The following is a 12887-nucleotide window of genomic DNA, read 5'->3' on the forward strand; positions in this document are numbered from 1 at the left end:
TTGTAGTATTTATTTAATGTTTCTGCTTTCTTATCAGTCCATCCATACTTTTGATCAGATGTGCAGCTGGCATAGCTCCATTGACATCTAAGTAATCAGACACAGAGATATTTTTTCTTACCCTCTGAGGATAAAATACTTACATAGGTAACTATTTCCTTCTGTTTTGATGTTCCCAGTGAGGATTTAGGAAAAGTGGAGCTCAGTACACAAGGGACGCTTAGGATCTTTTGCCTTTCCTAACTGGGATTTTCTTTAAGAGGAAAGAAAACTATAGAAGTAGTGAACTGAGATTAAGGGGGGAAGATGATGCATATGTACCACAGTTTTTTTAAAATCACTTGTCTAAGTATTAATGGATCTGATTCTCTTGATTATTTTTTATTATTGATTGGATACTCTTTGATTCTCTTTATTATTTTTTATTACTGATTGGATACTCCACTCACCGCCATCAGGATTGGTTTGATGAGAGCAACAAGGAAATCCTAGCATTTATTCATAAGAAGAGAAGCACATTTTGCACTTAGCAAAATGAACCCTCTAACAAGCAAAAACGAGACACTTATTGGCTTAAAGCTGTAGTTCAAAAGAGGCTGCATGACATCAAGAATCAGTGCTGGCAAGCAAAGGCCATGGAGATCCAGAGCTTTGCTGATCAACATGACATGAGAAGCTTTTTTCAAGCAAGGAAAGCCATCTACGGGCCAAGCTCAAGCAGCACAACCCCTCTGCAATCTTAGGACAGCTCCACCCTTCTTAAGGACAATGTAGTCTTCTAGGAGAATTGGAAGGAGCACTTCAAGACTCTACTGAACTGTGAATATGAAGTCTTAGCTGCCACCATCGAGACCATTCCTCAACACCCAGTAATAGAACCTCTTGCTGACCCCCCATCTTCTGAGGAAGTTTGGCGCGTCATCACTCAGACTAGAAACAACAAGATGCGAGGCCCAGATGGCATCCCCGTGGAGGTCTTCAAAGCTGGTGGAATAGCACTTGTGCAAAAACTTCATCAACTTCTTGTTAGAATTTGGGTTAATGAGGAAATTCTACCCGACCTAAAGAATGCCAATATTGTGACCATTTTTAAGAAAGGGGACAAGTCAATGTTTGGGAATTACCAAGACATTGCCCTCCTCTCCATTGGCAGGAAGATCCTTGCTCACAGAGCAAGAGAACAACACCAGCCATTGTTTATGGCATTTACTGACCTAACTAAGGCCTTTGATTCCATTAGTCATGAAGAGTTATGGAAGGTGCTGTCTAGGTTTGGTTGTCCATTGAAGTTCATTTGCATTCTAAAGCTATTTCATGATGGGATGACTGCCACTGTCCTCTGTAATGGGTAGGAGATGGACCCATTCACCATCCGTACTGGTGTCAAGCAGGGCTGTGTTATTGCCCCAACCCTTTTTTCCATCTATCTTGCCGTGATCTTGATTCTTATTCGTGACTGCAGCCAGCTCTTCAACCTGCAGTGTCTTCATTCTAAAATTAAGGTAACCAAGACTGTTACTACCAACCTTCAGTATGCCGATGACTGTGCTATCCTCGCACACACTGAGGATAACTTGCAATCCACCCTAGATCTTTTCTTAGGCACCTATCATAGCCTGAGACTTTCAGGGAAGAGTAGGGTGTTCCTAGCTGATTCTTGATGTCATGCAGCCTCTTTTGAACTACAGCTTTAAGCCAATAAGTCTCTCGTTTTTGCTTGTTAGAGGGTTCATTTTGCTAAGTGCAAAATGTGCTTCTCTTCTTACGAATAAATGCTAGGATTTCCTAGCAACACCTAGGAACATTGGGAAGAGTAGGGTGTTCCAGCAGACTGCCCGGGCACAAGTTGTCCCCCTTCTCCCACAAATCATCATTGGTGATAAACTCCTGGAAAACACTGAGCATTTCCTTTGCCTTTATAGCCACCTCTCCCAGACAGCCAATCTTGATGTGGAAATCAAACATAGGATCCGTTGTGCCACCACATACTTCAGAAAGTTGCTTCGTTGTGCCTTTATTGACAGAGATCTGCTGATGGAAACTAAGATCTTGGTCTATAATGCAGTAGATATCCCCACTCTTCTTTATGGGTGCAAGACATGGGTGACATATCAAAGCCTTCTGGAGCAGTACCACCAGCACCGCACAGCAAGATTCTCCATATCAAATGGGAAGATCATTGCAGCTAACATCACCAGTGTTGAGGCAAAGATTATGAAATATCAACTTTGCTGGACTGGCCATTGTGTACGGATGGTTGATATTCGTCTTCCGAAGCAAGTCTTCTTTTCTCAACTTAGTCATGGTAAGACGACCCGCGGAGGACAGAGAAGATGCTACAAGGACACCCTGAAAGTATATCTTAAGAAGGGAAGCATTGACCCCACAAATTGGGAAGAGCTGGCTTACCATAAACTAGAGTGGCATTGCATCATACATCAAGCCTCAGCCCATTTTGAAGAGAATCGCCTTTCTCAAGAGGCTGAGAAATGGCAGAGGAGGAAGGAAAGTGTACAGCATCCCAGCCAGAAGTTGTGTTCTCTCCAAGCAACCATCTTTCACCTATGTGGAATAACTTGTAGAGCACAGATTGGACTCCTCAGCCATCTTAAGTCTCATCAATGACATTTTCCCCCCAGCAGACATGATGCTTGTGTCAAGGGATAGCCAGCAATGATGATATAATTTCACTAATCATGATTTTATATCTATATAAATCCATGATTAATATAATTCTGTTCTACACACATAAAAAGAATCATGCAGGTTTGTTAGTAAAATTAAGTATTCACTCCAAAGTGGGAAGTGAAAATGTCCACATGCAATGATGTTAGCCTGTTCATAATTGCTTTGCAGTTGTCCTTGCCATGTTTTAGTGAGACAATAACCCTTTGTCTTTGTCAGGCCTTTATAAAAAAGCATGCAAGCTTTTCAAGGGCCAGCTGAAATTACTTGGATTCAAAACCAGATGCATTTAATTTCTGTTCCTCTTTCAATAAGCGCTGCTAACTGTCTCATACAAGCCGGGACCCAATGGAAAGCATGGAAGAAGATTTGGTGGGAGAATGTACAGTATAGAAGGAAATTTGCTACTGTCCATGGTTTTTAACTATGTTTCTGTCTCTTCCTGTTAGCATTGGAGTTTTTTGTTCTATCACAGTTTTTACACAACAGTTCATTCTGTGTTTGTTTTGTTAAATTCTTGTTGGTGCCTCAGAAAAAAATCTATTTAACAACAGATCGGGAGTGTTTTGAAAGAGGAAGCTAACCACCCCTCCTTTTCCCCTCACCAAAAATGTAACTGAGGTAATGTAGAGGAAGATTCTGTCAAATGGACTATTCAGCTCTCTGTAGTTATGGACACATATAGACTGGCATAGACCATTTAATCTTGGGGGGGGGGAGGAGGAGGGGAGTGCATGTACAATACATACTCTGTGTGTGTATATGTAGATAAATACTGCATACCACACAAATATTGGCTGAAATTTAGATTCACAGTAGAAAACTATGGCCCCACGATTTAAAAAGGCAACAAGCAGTGGGATATTATGTGAAAAGCTGCCAGCTAATAACCCATTTGGGGTCACTCTATTAACCCATATGTTTTCTCTATACATTACATTCTCCAGCCCACATATTTTTTTATTCCCTTTTTAAAAGGCTCATTGCCCTAATGTGCTGCAGTTTGACTTACCATCTTGAAGAAAGTTCTCTCCTTTTACTCACAGGGTGACATTCAGGGCAGGTCTTCACTATGGTTGGGGTCGATTTAAGATACGCAAATTCAGCTACACGAATAGCGTAGCTGAATTGGACCTATTGGAGCCGACTTACCCCGCTGTGAGGATGGTGGCAAAATCGACCTCCACGGCTCCCCGTCGATGGCGCTTATTCCCACCTCCGCTGGTGGAGTAAGAGCGTTGATTCGGGGATCGATTGTCGCATCCCTACGAGACGCGATAATTCGATCCCCGAGAGATCGATTTCTACCCGCCGATTCAGGCGGGTAGTGTAGACCTAGCCTCAGAGGTGATGTGGAAGGGGGGAATGTAAGTTACATGTCACACAGGGATTTCAAGGCTCAGGTCAAAATGTAAAACTGGGGCCTCGCAGTGAATCATCAGTTTTTAATGAACAACTCACATTCCATTGCGTCCTTGACTATTTTCAGTTCCCCATTCAGTCCCATCCCCTTTATTTTTCTTTTTTGTTGTTGGTTTTTTTGTTATCAGCTTCTTTAACTTGGTCTTTTCCCCCACTCCCTTCACATTCCACCCCAACATCTCCCGCTTTCACTCTGTCCCTCCCCGTTGGCCCTGGCACTCTCAGGTGTTACGTAAAATATCAGTTATTGTATTAGTTGAAAACCATGATTCAGACCAGTTTCTCATTTTTAGGGAAATATTTAAAATGGCTCAAAATAATTGTTGACAGGTGCATATTCCTTATATTTATTGCGTCAACCAGCTTTTGCCTTCGGTTTCAAATCTAAATTGAAATGTTGAAGTATGAGGCTGAGCTGAAACAGAGAAACTTTGTTCTAGTCAGTATTCCAGTCTGCTTATTGGTGTGCGCGTCAGAAGAGCAGCTCCTGCTCCCATGAACTGATTTTAGTTCAAAAGCACCATGTGAGTAGGGAGGAGACTCGTGTATACAACAGCATTGGTGGTGTTGTACGTTGCTGCCTCAGCAGAGACACGAGGACTGACTGGGCATAGAGAGTGAGCTACTGTGCCCTCTCGCTGTCCAGTGCCCAGCTCTGTGGATGACTTGAGAAGTTCAGGTGCCAAGGGTCAGTCCAGCACCTTTCACCAACACTCTAGCCTAATGAAAGGCTGGTAACTTTAAAAAGAAAGTTTGCTAGCAAGTCGTTCTGATGAAACAATAGCTCCACCCTGGGGTCATTCCGTGTAGTTGTGAGAGCCCTCGGGCAGTGCACAAGTTAAGAGTCATCCATCTGAATAATGGGGACAGATTGATTTGGTAAGTTGCTTTTCTTTCCTGTTGGGAATGGCTGCATTTTATTGAGTATGCTAATGGAAAATGTCATTTTAAAATGTTTTGCTTAAACCCTTATAATTAGGAAGATTGTGTGAGAGAAACCTTGTGCTGTTCTTTAGGCTCCCAGCTGCATGTTCACACTTATCCCCAAAATAATGGTACCTCCTAGAAAGAGTAAACCTTGTGGACATGGACATGACTGTAAACTCCAAGCACTGGGAAAACCCAAGGGTAACACCACTAAGGCCTTAAGCAGCCCGTGATCTGTGTGTGTGACTTTCATTGCTACTGGAGAATGGGGCTATGACCTCTAGTGAGTTTGCCTGTGAGCACCAGTAGGAATGCTTAGCGGAATTGTAGCGCTGATATGCATAGTTGTTATATGAACGAACCATCTGTTAGATCATAGAATCATAGGGTTAGAAGGGACTGCAAGGGTCATCTAGTCTAAGCTCCAGCCAAGATGCAGGATTTGTTGTGTCTAAACAGTCCAAGACAGATGGCTATGTGGCCTCCTTTAAAAAAGCTCCAGTGAAGGAGCTTCCACACCCTCCCGAGGCATCTGTTCCATTGTCCTACTGTTCTTACAGTTAGGAAGTTTTTCCTGAGATTTAATCTAAATCTGCTATGCTGTTGTTTGAAGCCATTGCCTCTTGTCCTGCCTGCTGTGGCAAGAGAGAACAACTTTTCTCCATCCTTTTCAGGGCAGCCTTTCAAGTATTTGAAGACCACTATTATATCCTCCCTTAATCTCCTCTTTTCCAAACTAAACATACCCAGTTCCTTCAGTCTGTGCTTGTATGGCTGCATTCCATCCTTCTGATCCTCTTTGTCCCTCACCTCTGGATCCTTTCCAGTTTTTCTATATCCTTTCTATACATTGGTGACCAAAATTGGACACAGTACTCCAGCTGAGGCCTAACCAGCGCAGAGTAGAGCGGTGCTATCGCCTCCCGTGACTTGCATACTATGCCTCTGTTAATGCCACCTAAACTTGCATTTGTTTCCCCCCCCCCCCCAACAGCATCATATTGCTGACTCATGTTGAGGCTGTGATCCACCACAACTCCCAGATCCTTCTCAGCAGTGCTGCTGCCAAGCCAGTTATCCCCCATTCTGTATTTGTGCATTTGGTTTTTCTTCCCGAAGTGTACCATCTTACACTTCTCTTTGTTGAATTTATTTTGTTGTCTACAGCCCACTACTCAAGGTCCCTCTGAATTTTAGCTCTATTCTCCAAAGTGTTGGCAACCCCCCTCACCCCCCCAGCTTTATGTCATCTGCAGATTTGATCAGTATACTCTCTATTCCTCCCTCGAGGTCATTAATAACAATGTTAAACAACACCAGATCCAGAACAGCTCCCAGGTAACTCCACTTGAGACCTCCTTCCAATCTGACATCATTCCATTAATAGTTACTCTTTGTTTGGGGTTGTTTAACCAATTACATATCCACTTAATGGTAGTTCTGTTGAGCCTGCATTTCTCCAACTTATTTATCAAAATGTCATGTAGGGACTGTGTCAAAAGCCTTGCTGAAGTCCAGGTATATTATAAAATTTTACCTGCTAGCAAGGCAACAGCAAACATGCTGACATGGGCATTCCTGTATTCATTTCATTGCATCCCTCATTTCGAATGGCTTGCATCTAGTATTTATATGTGGTTTTCTTCTATATTACCCCTATGTGCTATTCCCTAAGCGGAGGATGCCCAAATCTGTGCAATGGTTAAAGTGGATCAGAGTAGGAGGGAGAGCTGACCAATTTGGTGACTGTCATGATAGGTCTCAGAATCATCTGCTGATGCAGGGTTGTGTCCTCTCATGGTGATGGATTGCCGCAGGAGGAAGAGAATGGAGATGAGAGAAATGTATCTGAGTTAATATCTCCCAGCAGAGCCATACTCGGCAAAAACAAAGGGTGCAGGGGTGAATGTGCGCATAGTGCCTGAGCTGCGCAGGGACACATCTCTGCTATTCCTGGTCCCCATTTCCATAAATATGCTACCATTTAAACATGACCAAGGTTGAAAGTTGCTACTGATGTACAATCAATAGAAATGGGGCTCTGGGATTCCCTCATCTGGACATTCTGGAAATATCTGAAACAATTTCCTGTCGTTTAGAAGATTTTAAGACATTGCAGAAGCACCAAAGCAATTAAGGCCCAAACTCTAACATTTCCCACGAGACATGCACATTAAAACATTAAAAACCACGCTAAGTGCCAGCATTTTGATGTGAAAAACTCCTCCCCTATATGTAAGAATACTGGGCTCATCTGCCACCCATGCTCAGCTTTCTGAAGCCCTTTTGAGTCCCTGAAATATAAATCAAATGTCAGCATTTACTTTGGTAACAGATCTTCTACATACCAAAATTTTTTTCCCCTCACTGTGTCTCTTGAGTTCTCCGTCCTGCTCTTTCCTTTCCTAATTCTCTTCACTTTTTTCCTTTCCCTCGCTCTGCCTCTTTCTTCCATAGTCGTTCACTTTTCCCTTTGGACTGGGGGAACTAACCAGAAGAGTTGGCTGAACTTGTATCCGTGCCCGTATTGGAGGGTGTAGAACTGCCAGATGTGACAAAGGTGCTTGCTGCTAAGGTGTTTTATTAGCTCTGGGGCTGGTCATCCAAGTAGAAGAGGAAGCCAAGAGCACTTTTTTCCATCTGTGCTTGGTGGGGCAAACGTGAACTTCTCTCACTGACCTTGCCATCGTTTCCCATGCTTTCCTCACGTGATTATGTTGCTGCAGTGCGCTCTACAAGGGGCTGCATGGTGAGTGACTCAGCAACAGAAGCAAGAGCAGCTGTGTGCTTACAGTACTGCCAGCTCTCATGATTTTTCACCTGTGACATGATTTCGGGTGGGGCTGGAACCAGTCAGGTGATGACAGATGCTCCAGCCCTCTAGTAAGTTTGAACCCTCTGATTGCCTGCCTGCCCCCGGGGGGTGAGCAGCTACAGGAACAGCTCTCTCTCCCCCAGCAACCCTCCTGCAGCAACCCCAAGCAATGCTCACAGGAAGGGAGGAGGGAGCTAAAGAGCCAGTGGCTCAGCTTGGCTCCACTCCATCCACCCCCTCTCCTCCTGTGAGCAATGGTAATGGGATGGTGCCTCTGCTCCTCCTGCACCCCCTTCCTGCAGTGCCCGCCCTGGGATGGGCCAGAGGGGGTGAAGAGCCCCTGGGGCTGACCCCCCCCCAGCTGGGAAAAGGGAGAGGGAACCCCACGCAGCTCCTCCCAGCCTGGGAGAGGGAGGGGAAGAACCCCCAGGGAGAACAGAGGGGAGCTGAATTTATGAGGGTGGGGGCAGCGGATGAAGAGATGTGGCGGTGAGAGCTCCTGAAGCAGGCATCATCTTACCCAATAAATTGGGGACAGTGGGCAACAGTAATTGTCACACACATACTGGGGACGGACATGGATTTCAAAAATCAAAGGACAGACCAAAAAACCACAGAATATCTTTTTTTAAATATCTGGTTATTTTGGGAGTCTAACTCATGGTTTTTGATCTCTGGAGGTTGTCGATGATCTTAGTAAGTGGTGTTTTACATTAAGAACGTATTGTGGTATGGCAGAGGGAAGTTGGAAACCTTTCCCCCATGCTTTTTGTCTCTTAAAAATGTAAGATAGATTCCTGTGGATGAGAGTGAATGGGTTGTAAAAGGAGCTTGTACATATCAGCAACTGTTGGGTTGGCAGAGTAAGGGTGTGTGTGTGAGAATGGGGGGTACTCAGGCATTGCTGAAATAGGGCAGAGTTAAGGATACATGAGCAACCTGAACTGTGCATTTCCTGGTTTTCAGAAATTTGAGTTTTGCTCAACTTATGGGATGACATAACACCAAACAACTTTAACTCTGTTAACCTATTTTTTTGCCATTGAATTATACCAGTACTCTGGCTGCCAATGAGCTTCCAAATGGAATCCTTGTTGACTTTAACCTATAAGGCCCTAAATGGTTTGGGAGCTGGTTACCTGGTGAGAGATCACCTCCCTCCCCGTGCTATCCTCCTGCATTTGAGATCAACAAAGGCACTTGAGTTGGAGCACTCTCAGTATTAAAGAATGGAAGCTGCTGACAGTGTGTTCTCCATGAGAGGTCCTTGACTTAGGAACTTGTCCATGGTCCACCACAGCCTGGATTAGTTAACCTCCAGGCCAGCTGCAGGCTCATCTTCGCTTGCAATGTAGTTGCACTGCCCCTGGTCTGGAGTAGATGGGGTTTGTGACATCACAGTTCCTTCCCTGGCTTTGCCTCTAGACTAGTACCAGATTATGACCTCCTCCATTCCAGCCTATGCTTTGGGGGTGGTTGGAGTTAACATGTCGCCCCTTGCCCACCCCTGCCTGCCCACTCACCACCCACCTACAGGGGATGGGAAGAAGTGGCCTCATGGAGTCTACTCCCTTCTCTGTGCTGTGACCCATGATGGAGGCAGCCTGTAAAGGGGAATAAAAGGGCCTTTCTTCTCCTCCCTTACACAGGTGCATAAGGCAAACCACAATCTTGTCCAATATAAACTCAGCCTCCCAAAATTGTCTTAAAAATTTACCAGCCCTGTCTCAAAATCTACTTACTCACCCTTTGCTATGATGATTGATAATAAAGGTAAAAATAATGAGATTTTACACCTGTCCAAACAAACAAAAACACACAACAGCAAACCTCACCCCATGTGAGCAAGCAAAGGGAATTTTGCAAAGCTGTGGGAACCCTACACATAAAAGTCCTTCCTAACACTGCTGCTATTTGTACCTTGCCTGTTTCGCATAAGTCAGTGCCCAGCTGAGAGAGAGAATGAACTTCCTTCCTTTCTAGGTGTGTTTTGAACTGCAAGGTATTCATTCTGAGATGCACAGGTACAGTTCACATTCTAATTATTACTGAGTTCTGTGTAATATTTTTACTCCTATAGCTAGATACAACTAACAGTTTTTCCTCTTGTATACAGCTATCTACTTCCCATGAGAGAGCTGGCTGCTTATTTGATGTGCCCCAAACAGCAGATAGATAGTTTTATCTTAACAAAGCTTTCCTATTGATATTTGCAGCCAACAGTTTTATTGGTTATTGGAAATCTCAGAGCAGTTCACTTCATTTTAGGATTATGCTTCTAGCATTTAGAAAAAAATATGAGGGCACGATATTGCTTTGATTTTACTTTTTTTTTTTTTTTGGCTTCATGTGGAAGTGATATTCTAATGTCCAAAAATAAAAAGGAGGATGGAAGAGAACTGGGTTTTTTCTTTAAAGGTTGAAGCAGCTGCAATAGACTTGCTCAATGATGTTAAAAAGGTAAGAGATTATATTTTATTTTAGAAAGGAGAAATTTTCTTCATATCATACTTAGCTATGCACAATATAGAATTCTGCACTGTGATATGGTCAATTAATAGAGAGTAATTGTACTGGCTTTGAAAATGGAATTTCTGTGCACACACATCTTATATAAAATTGATTGCATTTGGAGCTTAATCACTGGTTGATGGGGATTGTAGTGAAACCTTCCTGGTTTGGCCACATGTTGGATGGTGTAGGAATGGAAATCAAAATGATAGGAACTTATGTGCATATCTGAGGGTAGGTCTACACTTACCTCCGGGTCCGGTGGTAAGCAATCAATCTTCTGGGATCGATCCCGGAAGTGCTCGCCGTCGACACCGGTACTCCAGCTCGGCGAGAGGAGTACGCGGCATCGACGGAAGAGCCTGCCTGCCACGTCTGGACCCGCGGTAAGTTCAAACTAAGGTACTTCGAATTCAGCTACGTTATTAACGTAGCTGAATTTGCGTACCTTAGTTCGAAATGGGGGGTTAGTGTGGACCAGGCCTGAGACTACCAGTTAAGTTTTAATTGTAAGTTATGGAGTCTAGTCTGCAAGCCTCCATAGGTAAGTCCCTACCAAATTCACGGCCATGAAAAATGTGTCACAGACCGTGAAATCTGGTCTTTTGTGTGCTTTTACCCTATACTACACAGATTTCATAGGGGAGACCCACATTTCTCAAATTGGGTTCCTGATCCAAAAGGGAGCTGCGGGGGAGGGGGGTCACAGTATTGCCACCCTTACTTCTGTGCTGCCTTCAGAGCTGGGTGGCCAGAGAGCAATGGCTGTTGGCTGGGTGCCCAGCTCTGAAGGCTGTGCCCTGCCAGCAGCAGCGCAGAATTAAGGGTGAACATACTATACCATGCCACCCTTACTTCTGCATTGCTGCCTTCAGAGCTGGGCGGCCAGAGAGTGGCAGTTGCTGACTGAGGGCCCAACTCTGCAGGCAGCAGTGCAGAAGTAAGGGCGGCAATATCATACCGTGACATCCTTCCTTCTGCGCTGCTGCCGGCAGCGGAGCTGCCTTCAGAACTGGGCTCCTGGCCAGCAGCTGCCTCTCTCCAGCTGCCCAGCTCTGAAGGCAGCACTACTGTCAACAGCTGCGCAGAAGTAAGGGGAGCAGTACCGCAACTCCCACTACAATAATCTTGTGACTCCCCCGTAACTTTTTTGGGTCAACACCCCTAAAATAACAACACCATGAAATTTCAGATTTAAATAGCTGAAATCATGAAATTTATGATTTTTAAAATCCGGTGACTATGAAATTGACCAAAATGGACTGTGACTTTGGTAGAGCCCTATCCATAGGCCACTAGTGAACTATGTGGGAGGATGGACCAAAGATGCAAGGTCAAAACCCCCAGCCAACTTGCAGCGGTGCTGGAACAATTTGTACAGTAGGGATACTGAGAGCCATTGAACCAAACTCTAACCACTGTATATGATGGAAACCACTTCAAGCCAGGGTTGACATCAGGCCACATACTTATCGAGGTCATTTCACCCACCCCAGAAAGACAGCCAACAGCCAACTCTGAGTGAAACCTGTGCAGTCAACCTCCGCAACCCTTTAGGACCAGAGAGGAAGAATTATTTTGCGAGATAAAACTTAATGGGAGTCTGTGTAGGTAGAAAGTAATGATCCAGATTGGAGTTTGGTCAGGACCTCAGGTATAACACCTCTTCTCGCATGAGTTCTTGTTGGACGTTTGACACTTTTCTACTCGTCAGTCTATTGCCTGCCTAAGAATCACACACAAAGGCCAGATTTGTAACAGTTTTCAGGTGTTGCTCTGCTCAGCGTTGCAAAGTCTAAGTGATTTAGATGGCTAAATCCCAGTTTGACTTTTAATGAGACTTATGCTCCCAAGTCACTTTTGAAAACGGGACTTCGCCATCTAAGTCACCTAGGCACAGATTTTTAAAGATATTTAAGGGCCTAACTTTCATTGAAATCCATGAAAGTTAGGCACCTAAATGCCTTTAAAAATCCAGCTCTTAGGCATTGCAATTGCAAGCAGAGCACTGTTTAAATACCTTTTCAAAGCTGGGCTGAAATGCCTGCACGACTACAGAGTTCTAGAGAGACTGCATGGCATGAGCAATGATGTATGCTCAGAACCAATGGGAGGTCTGAACAGGGATTTTGTTGTCTTCTTTCTGTCTTATTGCTTCTGTTTGTCAAACCACAATGAGCAGGCTGTCCACACACAATGAACTACCTGCTTAACCAAGAAGAAGTGGGTAATGCAGTGGTCAGGGGAATCCTTTGTTTAGTTTAAATGGAAGGGATGGATCATTTTGGGGGGCACTGATCTGAATTTAATATTACTAATGTTATCTGGTATGTATTCATTTTAATGAAATCCATATGGGCTCGTCCCTAATTCAATATAATAGTCAAAAAGCAGTTTTCTTTTAAACTTCGCTTTTTATTTTTCCATTAAAAGATGCATAGGTAATCTACAAGACCATGCAGTCATTAAATAATAATGTAGCAGAAATAGAAAAGAGGTGAGACCCTCAAATGTAATTCAATAAACT

This window comes from Chrysemys picta, chromosome 8, assembly GCF_011386835.1.
Source record: "Chrysemys picta bellii isolate R12L10 chromosome 8, ASM1138683v2, whole genome shotgun sequence".
Classification (NCBI taxonomy): Eukaryota; Metazoa; Chordata; order Testudines; family Emydidae; genus Chrysemys; species Chrysemys picta.